Below are 21,029 nucleotides of genomic sequence, written 5' to 3' on the forward strand. Positions count from 1 at the left end.
GTTAAGTCCCATAGAGCTGAGAGCCATTTGAACCATTTTTTAACGTTGGTGTTATTATTACTAGTTCTCTACATATTGTTGTGATGTGCTCTATCAATATTGCAGATATTTGTCATTTTGCCTAAAACTGAAAGTATTCATCACCAACTGCGACATAGTCACGTGTACAAACAGTGATCCAATACTTTCAAATGTTTTTTATTCCAGTCTTTGATCGCAATATCAATTCTTTACACGATGACCGGTTTCAGTTTGTAATGACCATCCTCATTACAACTCAATAATGACTGTATGGGCGATGTGGCCTATTCTACACCTTATTTTAGATCTATGTGACGATGCTGTGCTAATTATATTTATATGTTTCGACGATGCCATTATGGCCTTATCACTATAGGACATGGTGTAAAAAAGATCTGAGGATACTCATTACGGACTGAAACCGGTCATCGTCTAAAGAATTGATATTGTGATCAAAGACTGGAATAAAAACATTTGAAAGTATTCATACCCACACTGATAAATTACAAAATCTTGTAATCAGCTGGTTTTATGTTGGTTTCATTGTTCTCTTCAGAGTCTACACGACGTGGAGCGGGATGGATGAACGTCGGAAGGGAGGTGCCGAAATAAAAGAGTTAAATTCATTGAACTTGGAATATATTCTTGGTATACAGAATACAGAAAGGGCTTGCCCTCGGGACGGGTTAAAAGACTGACCGCCAGTATAGCAGTCCAGTGAAGGAATATCTCCAGCAAACCAAGTGAAGAAACTGCGTCCTGGCCTTGCGGGATCCTCCAGCGACCACACACGATATTCGCTTCCCAAGTTCCTTATTGGTTATCGCGGTGGGCTGCGTGCACGTATTTACTCAGCAGATGGTTGAAGGCGTTGCTTGTGAGCGACAAAAAAATGGCTCTGAGCACTATGGGACTTAACTGCTGAGGTCATCAGTCCCCTAGAACGTAGAACTACTTAAACCTAACTAACAGGACATCACACACACCCATACCCGAGGCAGGATTCGAACCTGCGATCGTAGCGGTACTCGGAAGACTCAATTGAAAACGAAATCTGAAATCAAATTTTGCCTGTCCATCCTGTCCAGGAGCATGTGTGCTGAGAAAAGCTTTGTCGTTCAGAAGGAATTACCTACAAAGTTCAGTTTGGGTTTTAAAGATAGCTTCCGCTCGTAAATAGTAGGCCTTCCCAAAAGTTTTTGTTTTCTATATTTTTTTCGTACTAAACAAGCAATGATAAAACAATTATCACAGAAACACAACTCCCTACAAGTGCACAAACATGTCTCTCTTAAAACCGGCTCCATAACACTCTCTAATACATCGCTTCCCCACAAAGGGCGAGATAGTAGCAAACATTATTTTTAATAACTTTCTAGAGTTGACATGTTTATGTTTTTATTAACTAGCTACGAAACTGTTCAATTCATATCAAATAAAAGCAGTAGTTCACGAAGTGTATCACTTACATGCAAATCGATTGACACAAATGATTTTTTTTATATAAATGAAGTGATCGATACCCACTGGTAATTAATACACGGATGCGTGAGTGCGCTGCGCTTCTGAGTGTGGAGCTTAAGCACTAGTACAGACAGAACGTTCCCAAGAGTAGTACTCAAAGAAATGTGACTGACGCCCGAACAGCAGGGACTTACATGCATCGAGGATAGAAAATAGTGCATTGAGAATTGCTAGCCACTAGCCGAAATATGGATTTGCGTAATAAAATCTAAAAAAGGACGACTTATTGGTGCACTCTATAATTTATAAGTCTTTGTAGTGTCTTGTAACACAAGGGAGCTGGGGAGAGGGTGTTGTTATGGGTGGCCGGTGTCCTCTTTCTGCAACACAAATGCACACGTGGATTAACATGGTTCTTGATTTATTTTTACTGGATACTTAACTTGAATAGAGCCTATGTTCTTGGTAAAGATCATCACTAATAGTACTCTTGCAGACAATAGTAATCTTGCTATTACAAACTTTGGTCTCACTGCTGAAACTAAACTAAACTCCTCCCGAAAAGGCCATGAAGGCCCAACGGTACCGACCGGCCGCCGTGTCATCCTCAGACCATAGGCGTCACTGGATACGGATACGGAGGGGCATGGTGTCAGCACTCCGCTCTCCCGGCCGTATGTCAGTTTCCGAGACCGGAGCCGCTATTTCTCAATCAAGTAGCTCCTCAGTTTGCCTCACAAATGCTGAGTGCACCCCACGTGCCAACAGTACTTGGTAGACCGGATGGTCACCCATCCAAGTACTAGCCCAGTCCAACAGCGCTTAAACTTCGGTGATCAGACGGGAACCCGTGTTACCACTGCGGTAAGGCTGTTGGCGGTCTCACAAGGCTGTTGGCGGTGTCACTGCTAGTCCCGCTGTAATCACTAATCTGGTCGCTATGTACTGTCGTAGCCCGTTACGTGAACTGAACCCGCTCTGCACTATACTGACAGACGCTAAACTGGAAGAATGAGTCACTGAGACCCTCTGGCCAGCGGCGGCGGTCTAAACACTTGCCGTCAAGAGGGCGTTGGCGGCACGTTGCTTGTCGGTGTGTCTCTGGCCTCTCTCGTGATAGGTGCGCTTGATCCAGCGCCTACTATCGATCTTTGTGCTACATCTTTGCCGACCTGTGTGCTGGCGACGGCTTACGCCAGCACTAACTTAAGCAACGGCGTCAACACTATCCAAACTTTCTCTCCAACGTTGTTACTGGCGACGAAAGCTGGGTCCCCAAAACTAAGCAGCAAACGTCACTGTAGAGTTCGTCACCTCAGATAAGTCTGCTTCTCTTATGTATATTGATGGGATTGTTCCTGAGGAGTTTGACACTCTTGGTCAAATGATCAACAAACAGTTCTATTGCGATGTTTGGGAGAGGAGGGAAAACGAAACGTTCAGAGACTCAGCTATGATCGACTGGTTGTTACACCATGACATTGCATGACCGCATGCAGCCTACATTATTCGGGGATTTTTAACTAAAAACAAAATGACAGTTGTTCCCTACCTGCGGCACTCACCACACTTAGCTTCGTGCGACTAGATGAACATCAACTTGAAGAAGTAAAGATCTGATACAGAGGAAGCAATCCAAGCAGAATAACAGAGACTAGTGTACACCGCAACAAAGAATGATTTGTAGGGTGCATTTCAAGATTGGCAGTCTCGTTGGGATGGGTGTATTCGCTCTCAAGTGGCCAAATTTAAAGGTAATGATGCAGAATAAGATTTAGATAAGACACAATAATATTAATTAATGTGTTTTGAGAACTTTTGGATTCCACCTCTTATTTGGAGGTAAATGGTTCAAATGGCTCTAAGCACTATGGGACTTAACTGCTGTGGTCATTAGTCCCCTAGGCCCGCATCTCGTGGTCGTGTGGTAGCGTTCTCGCTTCCCACGCCCGGGTTCGATTCCCGGCGGGGTCAGGGATTTTCTCTGCCTCGTGATGGCTGGGTGTTGTGTGATGTCCTTAGGTTAGTTAGGTTTAAGTAGTTCTAAGTTCTAGGGGACTGATGACCATAGATGTTAAGTCCCATAGTGCTCAGAGCCATTTGAACCATTAGTCCCCTAGAACTTAGAACTAATTAAACCTAACTAACCTAAGGACATCACACACATCCATGCTCGAGGCAGGATTCGAACCTGCGACCTTAGCGGTCGCGCAGTTCCAGACTGTAGCGCCTAGAACCGCTCGGCCACCCCGGCCGGCATTTGGAGGTAACGACGTTAAGAAAGTAAGCGCTCTGCAACAGGAGCGAAATTGTTTCCAGTGTATGAACAGCACATCTAATTAGTTTGAGACATGCATCTCGTGAGAAGAAACGGATGACAATCAGCTTTTCTAGTGTAACTGGTAAATGAAAGTAAGACGGCCAAGAAAAGATGCACCATTTGTAGCGAGACTTTGGAAAGCGTTTCGTGGAAGCAAGTTATTCATGAAGTTTCAAGAAAAGCACGATTACGCACTGTGCAGGCGATCCATTCCTTAACGCTTCATCAGAGAAGTAATGCAGTCGGACACATTGACACCTACCGTCATGGATGCCAGCGTTAATCGCACAGATCGGATGAAGACGTGGAAGCGATAAAACCTGCTCCCAGGCGCACGCCGCTTTCTGTGTTTTGGCACCGTGAAAAATTATACCTGATGGGCTGCCGCAGCATTCTATTTAAGAGACAAGTTTGTGATACATTTTGCTTACCGGAACCGGTCCTGGAGAATAAATTATTAACCGCCGAACGACAATCGTGCGCTTGATTCAAATCAAGCTCCTCGGAAGATTTTAATTGTCTTAATTTTATACAGCAAGGTGGAAAAATGGTTAATGAACAGTTTGTGATCATCAGATTGTGCGTCAATATTATGTGATAAATCTCAAAGAAGAATGGAAAAGAAAACTGAGAATCCGTTAGATTTTAGGAAAGGTAAAGGCATCAGGCAGGCAGTTCTGACGCCACCCTTTGATCGCGGAAGCAAGGTTTGAAAAATCAGGATACGTTCATAGGATGTGTCGACCATAAAAAGGTGTTCAACAATGTAAAATGGTGCAAGACGTTCGAAATTGTGAGGAAAATAGATGAAAATTATAGGGAGAGACGGGTAATAAAAAGTTAGTGCAAGAACCAAAAGGGAAAAACAATTATGGAAATCAAAGAATTAAGTGCTCGGAGATGTAAGACAGGGCTTTACTATTTTACCCGTACTATTCAATCTACACGTCAGGAAGCAATTACGGAAGTAAAAGTTGAAGAATGGGATTAAAATTCAGGGGGAAAGAATAAGATATGCTGTTGACATTGCTATCCTCACTGAAAGTGAGGCCCGCATCTCGTGGTCGTGCGGTAGCGTTCTCGCTTCCCACGCCCGGGTTCCCGGGTTCGATTCCCGGCGGGGTCAGGGATTTTCTCTGCCTCGTGATGGCTGGGTGTTGTGTGCTGTCCTTAGGTTAGTTAGGTTTAAGTAGTTCTAAGTTCTAGGGGACTTACGACCACAGCAGTTGAGTCCCATAGTGCTCAGAGCCATTTGAACCATTTGAACTGAAAGTGAGGAAGAATTATAAGAACTGTTAAATGGTTTGAACGATCTAATGAGCACCAATTATAAGTTGGGAAGACATCGAAGAAAGACAAAAAGTAATGCGGAGTAGCAGAAATGTAAATATCGACAAGTTTAGCATCAAAATTGTGGACGAGGCAGTTAAGGAGTTCCGCTACTTTCGAACAACGATGTCATCTGTCCCATCGAATTAGGGAAGGATGGACAAGGAAGTCGGCCATGCCCTTTCAAAGGAACCATCTTGGCGTTTGCCTGAAGCGATTTAGGTAAATCACGGATAACCTGAATCAGGGTCCGGAACAACGCGGCTGCTACGGTCGCAGGTTCGAATCCTGCCTCGGACATGGATGTGTGTGATGTCGTTAGGTTAGTTGGGTTTACGTAGTTCTAAGTCTAAGGGGCTGATGATTTCAAATGGCTCTGAGCACTATGGGACTTAACTGCTGTGGTCGTCAGTCCCCTAGAACTTAGAACTACTTAAACCTAACTAACCTAAGGACACCACACACATCCACGCCCGAGGCAGGATTCGAACCTGCGACCGTAGCGGTCGCGCGGTTCCAGACTGAAGCGCCTAGAACCGCTCGGGGGGCTGATGACCTCAGATGTCAAGTCCCATAGTGCTTGGAGCCATTTGAAGCTAAAACGGGATGGCTGGACGCGGATTTGAACCGTCGTCCTCCCGAATGCGAGTCCAGTGTGCTAACCAATGCGCCACCACGCTCGGTAAAGTGCGGAGTTGAGTGATGTTAGTGTAAGAGAGGGGGCGTGGGTTTTTTTTTTCATGGAAAACGCTAAATGCAAAAGGAAATGAACAAATTGTAGAACAAATTACTTTTGAAACATTGTGGGAGTGAACAGTGATCAATGTGTTATAAATATTTACTATCAAAAACAGTCTTGATCGCAATTTGTTTATTACGGTGACCGGTTTCGACCACTACTGTGGTCATCTACAGACCAATGACTAAGAACCTCCTTCTGGTGGTAAATCGCGATTTACCACCAGAAGGAAGTTCTTACTCATTGGTCTGTAGATGACCACAGTAGTGGTCGAAACCGGTCACCATAATAAATAAATTGTGATCAAGACTATTTTTGATAGTAAAAAAAATTTTAGAACATTGTGTACCTCGTACAGTATAAAAACAGTTCGGTGGCGATGATCGTATTAGCATGACAAGCTATCCTTGCAAGAAGCAGCATCTTCGAGGCAATGGTTTGTGAACAATAACATTCCTCAAATAGACTGGATTACCCAGAGTTCTGACCGGGACTCAATGGAACACATTCGGTACACTTTGTAAGTTAGCGTGTCGATATCGCTCCAGACTCGAAAGCGCCCAATATTCTTCCCTGGTGTTCTCTGGATTCGCCAATTAAGGAAGAATGGGCTACCATTCAATCGCTCCGTAGATTTCCACAGACCTAATTGAAAATGTCTCCAGCAGAGTTCAAGCCGTGATAAAGGCGAACGGTGGACACACTGCGTATTAATGTCTAGTAATAGATGTCCGGATACTTTTTATGAGATAGTGTAGCTGTACTTCTGCTTTGTTTCTGAATTTCAGTTCTCCAGTCTACCTTGCGGGCCTTGCACTTCGGGACGCGAGGAACTGCCCAGAATTGGCTTAGCCACAGCCTACGGCTTAATTCGTATAATGACTTTCACTCTGCAGTGGAGTGTGCGCATTTATGAAACTTCCTGACAAACTTCCAATTGTAAATAGTCTTCACGGGCTTGCAGCCGGATCACGTTGTGCAAATTTCACAATTATTTCCTGGGAGCAATTGTCCGACATCTTCAGGTGGTTCAACGGACAATATTGTGGAATTTGCACAACGTGATCCGGCGGCAAACCCGTGATGACTATTTAGAACACAGCCGCCGGGAAAGCTTGAAGAGTCACAAACTTCCAATTCTTTCCATATGATAATCTCACCTCACGTATATGAAGAGCATCAGTTACAACGATCGTGTTAGTGCGTGTCTAGGGGATGAAAAGTGTGGTGTCACCGCCAGACACCACACTTGCTAGGTGGTAGCTTAAATCGGCCGCGGTCCATTAGTACATGTCGGACCCGCGTGTCGCCACTGTGTGATCGTAGACCGAGCGCCACCACACGGCAGGTCTCGAGAGACTGACTAGCACTCGCCCCAGTTGTACGGACGACATTGCTAGCGACTACACGTACGAAGCCTTTCTCTCAATTGCCGAGAGACAGTTAGAATAGCCTTCAGCTAAGTCTATGGCTACGACCTAGCAAGGTGCCATTAACCATATCTGGAGAGAGTCTCACTTGTATTATCAAGAGAAATGTACCACAAGGAATTAAAGTTAAGTATACGAGAAGCTCCGTTCTTTTCTTTATAGCTTTCATCACGTATTCTGTTTCAGACTTAACGCCAGTCGGCGTGTGTGTACGCGTGCCTTTCGGTTACCCGTCACTGTGGACTGGCTGCCTTGTCAGTCCACTACAAAAAGAGTTCCATTTTACCAAGTAAGCCTTACAAGCGCAGATTTATGTCTCATAAATCAGGCATCGGGACTTTGTTTCGAATTGTTTCCTCTTGCACCTATTGTGTAACCTTTTGACTGTCGTGAAGTTGATTTGGAGCACTTTCCAGCATAATGGTGCCAGTACACGCCGTCGGCAGGCTAATGAATCTTTTCTTTCGTCGCTCCCCTTTGGTATACAGAATGTGAAACAGTTCCGAAAATAACAACGGAGCCGACCACGCATTTCCAGGACCATTACCGACGAAATGCGCGTTCAGGAAAAAGTGGCAGCGAGACTGTTCGGAATAATGGACGACCATCTCCGAGCATGAGTTGGCAAAACGTTATGAAGGGGAACAAAGGACTTGTGCCCTGCACCCAGCCGCTCTCCGTGTTTTTACTGGCGTAAATACGACAGCGTTAGTTGCTCCTGACGTGTCACACTTGTGAACGGACGCTGTGACTTCTATACAAGTGGCCACTTTTTAACTAATTTAGCGTTTTTCAAAACGAGGGCACAGTTTCTTTTCCAGAATGCAGCCTAAAAGAAGATCAGTTATGTTTTCTTTCATATTGGCTACAATTTACAAGGCACTATTTACATCATGGAAAAAAAAATACCTTTACAATACAGGTACTGAAAAAATAGCCAGATGACTCGTTGAGGGTGGTTTCTGCTTGGAGCTGGACGAAACTGTCGCATAATATGGTGAGAAGCCTGCCTACTGCCGTAAGATCCTAATTGGCGTCTGTGAAGTTGATACTATCTTGCTCAAGGTTTAATGCTACTCTTTACAAGTGGCTTACGTTTCAGTTGTAAATGTAGCTGCGAAGGGCGCCTGTAGACTATATGACAGTTGGGTAGAAAGAGAAGCATCTACTCTCTTTCTCTAGAATGACGCGAAGGAGATGTTGTTACATCTACATATATACACCGCAAGCTGCCAATGGTGCATGGCGGAGGGCACCTTGTACCACTGCTAATCGTTCCCTTTCCACTTCCACTCACAAATGGAGCAAGGGACGACTGTCTGTTTTCTTCCATGCGAGCCCCGAGCTCTGTTATCTTGTCTCCGCGGTCGCTGCACGAGATATAAGTTGGTGGCTGTAGAACCTTTCTGCAATCTGTCGCAAACACCAATTACCTAAACTTTCTCAAAAGTTTTAGTTCTTTGGGGAGCGCAGTGCGAAATATGTCTTTTCTCAATAGAGTTTCGCGAAACGAATTTCTTCCATCCATTCAGTTCCATTTACAAAATTCTCCGTGTGTTGAACGAACCTACAAGTAACAAATCTAGCAGCATGCCATTGAATTGCTTCGATATCTTCCTTTAATCCGATCTATTGGAGATTCCAAACATTCAGGGAGAATGGGTCGCATAAGCGTTCTGTACACGGTCTCCTTTATGGATGAACTACACTTTCTTGGAATTCTCCAAATAAATCGAAGTCGACAATTCGCCTACCTTACTTGCCCGTTCCGTTTCGAGTCGCTTTACAACGTCATTGCTAGATATTTAAATACGCGACTGTGTCAAGTAGCACACCACTGAACATTGAAAGATTATTTTTCGTACTCGTCCTGAGTAAATTACATTTGTCCACATTTAAAGTAAATGGGAATTAAGTGCAAGGTATCCTGTGTCGTACAGTCACTTGACGACGTCACTTTCCCGTACAACAAAGCATCATCAGCAAACAGTACCAGACTGCTGCTCATCCAAACCGTCAGGTGGTTTGTATAAACGGCGGTCTTATCAAATTTTATGAATGGATCCCCCTCATTAGAATCATATGTCTTCACTTTCTGAGGCATGACGGACAGTTTTGCAGTTTAGCCCTGGACAGTCTGGTGCTCAGCTGTTCGCAACTGTTCGTAATCGTATTGCAGCCAAATACAGTTAATGTTTAAATAGTCAGGATTAGAACTGTCCGCGTGAGTGCGGAGCGTCACCATTCTTCAGGTTGTAGTACCAGGAGTACGTTCTCCTTCCTTTTGTTATTCAAATGGCACACGAAGTGTGTCCAACCTCCACCTTGCTCCTCCCTTGGCTAAGAACGGCTAATTCAGCGACTGAACTAAATCACAGATCTCTCAAAGTCATTCGAATCAATGCAGAAGGCGAAGGCAACCAATGGCTATTTTCAGAGACAGTCATTCGAAAGATTGGTATCCAGAGTCCACCTCCTTCAAACCGGTGTATATACGAACATGCTGCGATCCCTTTTTCTCTTTGCGAACATTGTTTTCTCCTCGAGGGATCTGTAGTAAATTGTGCTTAAGAATGATACCAATACGCTCTTTAAATTTCAAGATTTCGTCTGGCCAAATGATCCTCATCGATTTGAACTTTAAGCACCTGTTGAAGTAATGTTTGTATCACCTGTTTACACACACGAAAAAGGTAATGAAACCCATTCATTTTAATAACAAGTCACTTACTACCTGTCACACGGTGACGACCACTTCAATGTTATACTGCGAGTTTCAGACCTGGCCTCATCTTCAGGGCCGCGGGGTAGCCGAGAGGTCTCAGGCGTCTTGTCACGGTCCGCGCGGCTTCCCCCGTCGGAGGTTCGAATCCTCCCTCGGGCATGGGTATGTGTGTCGCCCTTAGCTTAAGTTAGTTTAAGTTCGATTAAGTAATGTGTAAGCTTAGGGACCGATGACCTCAGCAGTTTGGTCCCATAAGACCTTACTACAAATTTCCGAATTTCTTCTTCAGGTAGCCGGTCGTGGTGGCCGAGCGGTTCTAGGCGCTTCAGTCCGGAACCGAGCGACTGCTACGGTCGCAGGTTCGAATCTTGCCTCGAGCATGGATGTGTGTGATGTCCTTAGGTTAGTTAGGTTTAAGTAGTTCTAAGTTCTAGGGGAGTGATGACCTCAGCCGTTAAGTCCCGTAGTGCTCAGAGCCATTTGAGCCATCTTCAGGTACAATTCATATAAGCAGTTACAACGTAAAGAGAAAACGTTTAAATGTAGTAACAAATATCGAAATGTAATACATTCCTAAAATATTTGTTGGTTGCTTTAAGTATTTTACTTCCAAGTTATGGTTTCCTTTAGTTGTACATAAAGAATTTATACAAGTAGGGCATTGTTAGTACAACTTTAAATTAATCAGTAAGTAATTTGCAGTAGGCAGTTATTACTGATCTGAATATTTTTACGTTGTTACTGATAGTGACATAGAATAATAAATGTGAATATGACGTAGACCGTACCGTCGTTTGTTCTGAACTTGCAAGTGTGAGCACATTGCTCTTAGCCTTTATTATGTGAAAAGATGTTTGTTTCTGTCCTTAGTTACTTGAGCGAAGTCGTATTCCGTTTCTGTTTCACTTCGGAGAATTAAATTTCTATTTTAGAACTTGCCTCACGTATCAGTTCTACATCGTTATTTCGTTGCCCAAACTTACATCAACCAATCCGTTCACGAGCGTCGGGAAAAGCATACTATTCCCTCTCCTGTTTGTTGAGAGTGAGCATGAAATTCTCAACTGTAGAATATTCCATTCAGTGATGCTCCATTTGACATTCAAATTTTTCGCAATTATATCCTTGGATAAAATCTTCTCAGAGTTCAGACACGAGATTTCGAAGATAATCACCATCTTCTTCGTAAGGAGCTAGGCATTATGGATTGTTGCTCGATTTCTCATTTTATCTATTATTGCTGTGAAACTGTCAAGACAGAGATACATTCGAGAGGACTGAAGTTCAAATTTCTATACTGCCACCCATAATGTGGTTTCCATTGTTCCTAGATGGTAAATGTCGGCATGTTTGCAAAGAACACAGTCGATTTCTTTTTCCACTCTTGTAAAATTTGTACATGTGCTCCGTCTCCAGTGACCTCAACCTAGACATGACGTTAAATTCTTAAATAAATTTGCATTGCAATATTGCTATTAACGTGGGGATTTTGGGACGCTTTTCTATTTCCACGAAGACGAAATCAACTATCATGTTGGCCCGTTCATTACCCAGTCACCGGACACAAGATTCAGAGACTCTTTCGCTTCTCATCTACATTCAAAAACTGCTTTAGAATCTCGGAATGAGCAGACCAAGGGCTTCCCTATCATGTCATCAACTCCTAATCCAGTATGCATAGAAGGGAATGACTGAACAGGATTACGAGAAGTTCTCTCGTCAGATTACCTCGCGCGCCGTTTTACAGAAGAATTTATGCAGTACGTCTTGGGCGTTTGAGTCTGTACAGGTGTTCCGTATGATTGATTCATAGTCAGCCTTCGAGAGCAGGACATCTGCATACGCAGGCGTTCGGCTGGAAGTCTCAATTTGCATATTTCAATGTACAAATAGTTCTTCCCAGGCGCTCTTTTTTTTCCGGTTCCCGGGTTCACAAAAACAGATTCGTTAGCAGTCGGTTGCTCAGTGTAGAGGCACACCCAAGTGTACACAAAAGTATGTCGCCTTGCATGAGAACATTCACTGTGAAACTGTACTTTGGCATCGTAAGTGGCATTATTACAGGTACCAGCGAGATCGCCAGTCATAGAGTTTGCTATTATGCATATGTTGGTGTCAGTTTAATAACCGCGCCGTTCGTAGATCGTTCTCCCGTCTTTCACAAGATTGTTCTCATTTTTTTTCTTTTTGCTTCTGTTGATGATATTGCATGTGTAAAGTACAAAACTGAACTTTGATTCCTGTACCCTGTTCCAACAGGCTGGTTTAGTCGTCAAATAGAAGCAAAGCGACGGCGTTCAAGCTGACGAAAACGTGTGTCTCTACACAGCAGTGAGTTCAAGTCAGCCGTCGAATCCGTCACTCTTCATTAATTTCTGCTTTTGTCTGCAAACAGAACAATTGGACCGTTTTAAAACGAACCTTGATTAGATGGGAATGAATGTTGTTGTGCTTCACGAGTCAATGAAACAGACAGCGAAGCACCGTGAATAGAACGTAATTGATGATTTCGTTACTGATATAATGCTCATTATTTGGGCGCCGGAGCTGATTTTCTGCAAAACTTTAATCTGAAACCGACTGTTGAGGCTCAGTGGAAATACTGTTTATTTCATACTGGGTGTATTCCACTAACAGGTGCAGAGGCTAAGAAGGAAAGTAAGGATTCGGCACGGTCATTAGAGCTGCAGCATAAGCTCCGATTCGACAAGTGTGAGGAAGGGATTCGATTACGTACTTTTCAAAGGAACACCAAAACAGCCCTTGCATTGCTAAAGAATAACAACTCGGGAACACAGAATGGTACACATATTGAGATCAAATAGAAACAATAAACGGCAAGTCAAGATGTGTTGGATTAAAGGTCACTAGGAAACGGAACTACAGATAGTCTAGCCACACAGACAACATCCGATGGCGAAGAAAAGCATTCCGAAGTACCTAGAAACGACTCCATAAATATAGACGACTAACAAGAAACGAACGGAATAAAAAATGGTTCAAATGGCTCTTGTGGGACTTAACATCTGAGGTCATCAGTCCCCTAGACTTGAAACTACTTAAACCTAACTAACCTAAAGACATCACACACATCCATATCCGAGGCAGGTTTCGAACCTGCGACCGTAGCAGCAGTGCGGTTCCGGGCTGAAGCGCCTAGAACCTAGGGCCACAACGGCCGTTGAATGGAATAAAGAATACGCTTAATCTACGGAATCAAGAGGGAGACATTATGGTAGTATATCACGAGTAATATTACGTAAACCTTGGTAAAGGAAGAATTATTTTGGCAGAAATTTTCTTTCCACTGTGGCACGACTGAGCTATCAAGCATGCTTCCGACAGCATCTGCATCTCATGTAAGCTGCTGAGTCACCGTTTTGTGTATGTGGAATCGCGGATGGTATGAACCACTTGTTCTCTAGATGCGACAATGGAAGACAACAGTCTGCAACATGGCTTCGGCGTCTAGTGGCGTTAAAATATCCCCTTCTAACACCTGTGCTGACGCTCCTGGGGACGAGAGATTACAGGGAATACTAGGAACGCTTTCTCTTCCTGTGCGCAGAAAAATTAAACACGTAATATACACTCCTGGAAATGGAAAAAAGAACACATTGACACCGGTGTGTCAGACCCACCATACTTGCTCCGGACACTGCGAGAGGGCTGTACAAGCAATGATCACACGCACGGCACAGCGGACACACCAGGAACCGCGGTGTTGGCCGTCGAATGGCGCTAGCTGCGCAGCATTTGTGTACCGCCGCCGTCAGTGTCAGCCAGTTTGCCGTGGCATACGGAGCTCCATCGCAGTCTTTAACACTGGTAGCATGCCGCGACAGCGTGGACGTGAACCGTATGTGCAGTTGACGGACTTTGAGCGAGGGCGTATAGTGGGCATGCGGGAGGCCGGGTGGACGTACCGCCGAATTGCTCAACACGTGGGGCGTGAGGTCTCCACAGTACATCGATGTTGTCGCCAGTGGTCGGCGGAAGGTGCACGTGCCCGTCGACCTGGGACCGGACCGCACTGATGCACGCCAAGACCGTAGGATCCTACGCAGTGCCGTACGGGACCGCACCGCCACTTCCCAGCAAATTAGGGACACTGTTGCTCCTGGGGTATCGGCGAGGACCATTCGCAACCGTCTCCATGAAGCTGGGCTACGGTCCCGCACACCGTTAGGCCGTCTTCCGCTCACGCCCCAACATCGTGCAGCTCGCCTCCAGTGGTGTCGCGACAGGCGCGAATGGAGGGACGAATGGAGACGTGTCGTCTTCAGCGATGAGAGTCGCTTCTGCCTTGGTGCCAATGATGGTCGTATGCGTGTTTGGCGCCGTGCAGGTGAGCGCCACAATCAGGACTGCATACGACCGAGGCACACAGGGCCAACACCCGGCATCATGGTGTGGGGAGCGATCTCCTACACTGGCCGTACACCACTGGTGATCGTCGAGGGGACACTGAATAGTGCACGGTACATCCAAACCGTCATCGAACCCATCGTTCTACCATTCCTAGACCGGCAAGGGAACTTGCTGTTCCAACAGGACAATGCACGTCCGCATGTATCCCGTGCCACCCAACGTGCTCTAGAAGGTGTAAGTCAACTACCCTGGCCAGCAAGATCTCCGGATCTGTCCCCCATTGAGCATGTTTGGGACTGGATGAAGCGTCGTCTCACGCGGTCTGCACGTCCAGCACGAACGCTGGTCCAACTGAGGCGCCAGGTGGAAATGGCATGGCAAGCCGTTCCACAGGACTACATCCAGCATCTCTACGATCGTCTCCATGGGAGAATAGCAGCCTGCATTGCTGCGAAAGGTGGATATACACTGTACTAGTGCCGACATTGTGCATGCTCTGTTGCCTGTGTCTATGTGCCTGTGGTTCTGTCAGTGTGATCATGTGATGTATCTGACCCCAGGAATGTGTCACTAAAGTTTCCCCTTCCTGGGACAATGAATTCACGGTGTTCGTATTTCAATTTCCAGGAGTGTAGATAAATGCAGTCAGATGAATCAGTGCTAAATTGAGACAGAAGAAACTTGTATATCTCATTTCCTTGTTAATCTAAAACTAAACGCCTCCCGAACAGGCCATGAAGGCCCAACGTACTGACCGGCCGCCGTGTCATCCTCAGCCCACAGGCGTCACTGGATGCGGATATGGAGGGACATCTCGTCAGCACACCGCACTCCCGACCGTTTGTCAGTTTCCGAGACTGGATCCGCTACTTCTCAATCAAGTAGCTCCTCAGCTTGGCTCACAAGTTCTGAATGCGCCCCACTTGCAAACAGCGCTCGACAGACCGGGTGGTCACCCATCCAAGTGCTAGCGCAGCTCGACTGCGCTTAACTTCGGTGATCCGACGGGAACTGGTGTTACCACTGCGGCAAGGCCGTTGGCCCTTATTAATCTACACGACGTAATACTCTTGTAGGACACATGCAGCAAGTACACGGTCCAGTCACATTAATGTGATCACCTGTCAAAAGCTTGAATGACCACCTTTTTCACCGCAGAATGCAGGAAGAGAATCAGTGAGGAACTGGAAGGTAACAACAGGGATGTGGAGCCATGCCGACTCCAGTACAGTGACCAGCTGCGCTAGGTTTCTCGGGTGAGGAGCCATACTGCGAACAGTCCGATCGAGCTCATCCGACAAAATATCGATTGGGTTGTATCCGGAGAGGTTGATGGCCAGGCGACTGCGGTAAATTCATTTTCGTACTACTCGAACAGTCCACGGGTGTGCTGCCGGTCTATAGAGTCCAACGGGCACAATATTTCGGCTATCAGACATGTCGCCATCGTCAGGTGCGCTGACGAACTGAGCTCCTGACGGCTGGCGGCTGACGGCCGCCAGGCTCAGGAGCCCAATTCGTCAGCGCACCTGACGATGGCGACATGTCTGATAGCCGAAATATTGTGCCCGTTGGACTCTATAGACCGGCAGCACACCCGTGGACTTTTCGAGCAAGAAATACGCCGGGAGAAACTGAAGAATCACATCATTTTGGAACTGTTCGAACCACGCACGTACACAGCGAGCTGTGTGTCACGCATTCTCCTTCCGACAAATTCCATCATGCCGAGGAAATAAGCGAACTTCTCGTAGGGATGGACATGGTTTCCAAGGATAGATGCTTGACCCATTGTGCCTTCTAGATTGTCAAGCACACACAGGGAATGCCAAGAAAACGTTCCCCAGACCATGACGCTCCCTCCTCCGGCCTGGACGGTTCCGAAGATAGTTTGCAGAGCCGTACACGCCAACGGCCATCTGTCCGATGGAGCATAAAACGTGAGTCACCTGCAAAGCCACCTGTCCCGACTCAGTGGACGTCCACCAGCGGCACTGAGAAGCAAATTACAGCCATCGTCGCCGATGAACAATAGTCAGCATGGATCCATGAACCAAGGGCCTACTACTGAGGCTCAGCCGGCCGTTGTGTCCGAGCGGTTCCAGGCGCTCCAGTCCGGAACCGCGCTGCTGCTACGGTCGCAGGTTCAAATCCTGCCTCGGGCATCGCTGTGTGTGATGTCCTTAGGTTTAAGTAGTTCTAAGTCTAGGGGACTGATGACCTCAGATGTTAAGTCCCATAGTGCTTAGAGCCATTTAAACATTTGAACTGAGCGTCATGCGCACCAACGTTCGCGCCGGCCGCGGTGGTCTCGCGGTTCTAGGCGCGCCGTCCGGAACCGCGCGACTGCTACGGTCGCAGGTTCGAATCCTGCCTCGGGCATGGATGTGTGTGATGTCCTTAGGTTAGTTAGGTTTAACTATTTCTAAGTTCTAGGGGACTGATGACCTAAGATGTTAAGTCCCATAGTGCTCAGAGCCATTTGAACCAACGTTCGCTGAACGGTCCTTGAGGGGACACTGTTGGTAGCCCATTGGTTCATTTGTTACTCAACAGCTGCACGTCTTTTGGCCCGTCCACACCGCCGCAGTCGAAGTTCATCCCTGTCAACTATGGTCCATTGCGCACCATAGGTGTCTTGGCGCCCGTTTCGGATAGCGCCATTTTACAACGCGCGGTATACTTTAGTACGGCAGCACGCGAGCAGTTTACAAACTTATCCGTTTCGGAAATAATTCCATCCGTGGCGCGATAGCCAATGATCATACCGCTTTGGACGTAAGATAAATCGCTACGTTCCGGCATTACGCCGGCCGTTTTGGCCGAGCGGTTCTAGGCGCTTTAGTCTGGAACCGCACGACCGCTACGGTCGCAGGTTCGAATCCTGCCTCGGGTATGGGTGTGTGTGTTGTCCTTAGGTTAGTTAGGTTTAAGTAATTCTAAGTCTAGTGGACTGATGACCTCAGGTGTTACGTCCCATAGTGCTCAGGGCCATTTGAACCGGCATTACGAAAACGACTGCACTGTTCTTCCCGTCCCTGCGACACGCTTTATGTATGCTCCAATGCTGTTGCTGCCACCTGCCATCTGTGAGTGGTTACTGCACGTTTACGTCGAACACGGGCGGTGATCACATTAATGTGACTGGATCGTGCATATTGGCAGTATTACCAACAATGCAAGTCTATCAGTTACAGTATCTAGTTATTATATACTGTGTACTCACCACTACGGTTTTATCTCTGTTTTATTCCTTGTTTTGTTTTCAGTGCTCTAACATACTGTCTAATTCTGAACCTTCGTCATAACTAATTATATCTTTCCCTGTACTTGAAATAAAGTTGCCTCTGACCTGCGCAAATCAGTTAAAAAGTGCTAAGAAATTACGAGAATTAAGTACTAAAAATTAAATTGTGTGTAGATGGACGCATAAGCAACATTCCAATAAAAAAATCCACCCCCCCACCCTTCCGAATTTAATCCACATTTACATTTTCCACAAATGGCAGGATGGTTTCTTCAAGGACAATGCCGATATCCTTCTGCATCCGCCCCTAAAACGAGGTTGGGAACTGTATGTTGGTTGGTTGGTTCGTTCATTTGGAGTAGGGGCCCAAAGAGCGAGGTCATCGCTCCCATCGGATTAGGGAAGGATGGGGAAGGAAATCGCCCGTGCCCTCTCAAAGGAACCATCCCGGCATTAGCCAGAAGCGACTTAGGGAAATCGAATCAAAAATGGTTCAAATGGCTCTGAGCACTATGGGACTTAACAACTTAGGTCATCAGTCCCCTAGAACTTAGAACTACTTAAACCTAACTAACCTAAAGACGTCACACACATCCATGCCTGAGGCAGGATTCGAGCCTGCGACCGTAGTGGTCGCGCGGTTCCAAACTGAAGCGCCTAGAATCGCTCGGCCACAACGCCCGGCTTAGGGAAATCACAGAAAACCTAATTCAGGTCGCCGGACGCGGGTTTGAACCTTCATCCTTCCGAATGCGAGCCCAGTGTGCTAACCACTGCGCCACCTCGCTGGGTGATCCGTATGTAAGAGCCTCGTCGTGAGCGGTACATTCCGTTGGATCTATCGTCCGATTCTGCCTTCCACTTCAGTTATCAACCAGTTATTATCAAGGCCATAAAAATTATATGATGTGATTCACTTTTGAAGTACAGTGAATCGTTCTGAAACGCCCAGTGGAAATGGGTAAAGGACGCCGCAGGACGCTCACATTAGTCTGTAGCACAGGACTGAGTGTTCGGTGGGCGGCAGGCGGCGTGGGCCAGCTAGTAAAAGTCGAAAGAGAAGTAGCTGCGCTCTCGAGGAACCATAAAAGGAGGATCCCATCTGAGTCTGTCACCAGCAAACCTCTCCTACCCCCACGGCGGCGGAAACAGAAGCGGTAGTAAGTAGGAGGTCGTTTTCTTGGCAAACACGTGGCTGCTGAACGATTAAGGAGAGAAGAGGAGTCGGCCGACTGGCGCCAGCGCGCTGCCTGGACCGTCTGTGGCGCCAGACGGGTGCCGCCCGGTAAGGAAGCAGGCGTGGGCGTCCGTGAGTCAGGCCCCGTCTGGGGCAGCACCCACGCCCGCGCTGCCTTCGTTTCCCACGGCCGCGCCCTCCCCGGGCCTCAAACTCTCCGACTGGCGCTCTGGTTTCTCACACTCCGCGCGCTGAGCCACATACAGAACAGTGAGGGGCACGGCTCAGTGGTCAAGATGTTGACGTTGTATCCTCGTCTAGGAAGAACATTGACAGTGTGTCCCAACATACACTACTGGCCATTAAAATTGCTACACCACGAAGATGACGTTCTACAGACGCGAAATATAACCGACAGGAAGAAGATACTGTGATATACAAATGATTAACTTTTCAGAGCATTCACACAACGTTGGCGCCGGTGGCGACACCTACAACGTACTGACACGAGGAAAGTTTCCAACCGATTTCTCATACACAAACAGCAGTTGACCGGCGTTGCCTGGTGAAACGTTGTTGTGATGCCTCGTGTAAGGAGGAGAAATGTGTACCATCACGTTTTCAACTTTGATGAAGGTCGGATTGTAGCCTATCGCAATTGCGGTTTATCGTATCGCGACATTGCTGCTCGCGTTGGTGGAGATCCAATGGCTGTTAGCAGAATATGGAATCGGTGGGTTCAGGAGGGTAATACGGAACGCCGTGCTGGATCCCAACGGCCTCGTATCACAAGCAGTCGAGATGACAGGCATCTTATCCGCTTGGCTGTAACTGATCGTGCAGCCACGTCTCGATCCCTGAGTCAACAGATGGGGACGTTTGCAAGACAACAACCATCTGCACGAACAGTTGGACGACGTTTGCAGCAGCATGGACTATCAGCTCGGAGACCATGGCTGCGGTTACCCTTGACGCTGCATTACAGACAGGAGTGCCTGCGATGGTGTACTCAACGACGAACCTGCGTGCACGAATGGCAAAACGTCATTTTTTCGGATGAATCCAGGTTCGGTTTACAGCATCATGATGTTTGCATCCGTGTTTGGCGACATCGCGGTGAACGCACATTGGAAGCGTGTATTCGTCATCGCCATACTAGCATATCACTCGGCGTGATGGTATGGGGTGCCATTGGTTACACGTCTCGGTCACCTGTTGTTCGCATTGACGACACTTTGGACAGTGGACGTTACATTTCAGATGTGTTACGATCCGTGGCTCTACCTTCATTCGATCCCTGCGAAACCCTAAATTTCAGCAGGATAATGCACGACCGCATGTTGCAGGTCCTGTACGGGCCTTCCTGGATACAGAAAATGTTCGACTGCTGCCCTGGCCAGCACATTCTCCAGATCTCTCACCAATTGGAAACGTCTGGTCAATGGTGGCCGAGCAACTGGCTCGTCACAACACGCCTGTCACTACTCTTGATGAACTGTGCTATCGTGTTGAAGCTGCATGGGCAGCTGTACCTGTACACGCCATCCAAGCTCTGTTTGACTCAATGCCCAGGCGTATCAAGGCCGTTATTACGGCCAGAGGTGGTTGTTGTGGGTACTGATTTCTCAGGATCTATGCACCCAAATTGCGTGAAAATGTATTCACATGTCAGTTCTAGTATAATATATTTGTCCAATGAATACCCGTTTATCGTCTGCATTTGTTCTTGGTGTAGCAATTTTAATGGCCAGTAGTATACTATTGATACACAGCGAAGCACCGAAGAAACTGATGTGGGAATGCGTATTCAAATACAGATATGGAAACAGGCAGAATACGGCTCTGTAATGATGTGGGGCATGTGCAGCTGGAGTGGTATGGGACCCCTGTTACGTCTAGATACGACTATCACTAGTGAAATGTACGTAAGTATCCTGTCCGAACACTAGCATCCGTTCATGTCCATTGAGCATTCCGACGGACTTCGGTAATTCCAGCAGGACTATGCGACATCACACACGTTCAGAATTGCTACAAAGTGGCTCCAGGAACACTTTTCTGAGTTTAAACAGTCCCGATGGCCGCTAAACTCCCTAGACATCAACATTATTGAGCATATCTGGTATGGCTTGCAACGTGCTGTTCAGAAGAGTGGTCCACCCCCTCGTACTCTTTCGGATTTATGGAGAGCCCTGCAGGATCCATG

General features: G+C 46.7%; 1 protein-coding gene and 1 pseudogene across 1 annotated transcript in view; one reads left to right on the forward strand and one right to left on the reverse strand.

Annotated features, from left to right (window-relative positions):
• LOC126241918 (uncharacterized) overlaps positions 1 to 21,029 on the forward strand; it is a 453,558-nt gene that overhangs the window by 87,809 nt on the left and 344,720 nt on the right. The window lies entirely within an intron of this gene.
• Positions 2,245 to 2,363, reverse strand: LOC126210779 (5S ribosomal RNA; annotated as a pseudogene).

This window comes from Schistocerca nitens, chromosome 1 (genome assembly GCF_023898315.1).
Source record: "Schistocerca nitens isolate TAMUIC-IGC-003100 chromosome 1, iqSchNite1.1, whole genome shotgun sequence".
Lineage (NCBI taxonomy): Eukaryota > Metazoa > Arthropoda > Insecta > Orthoptera > Acrididae > Schistocerca > Schistocerca nitens.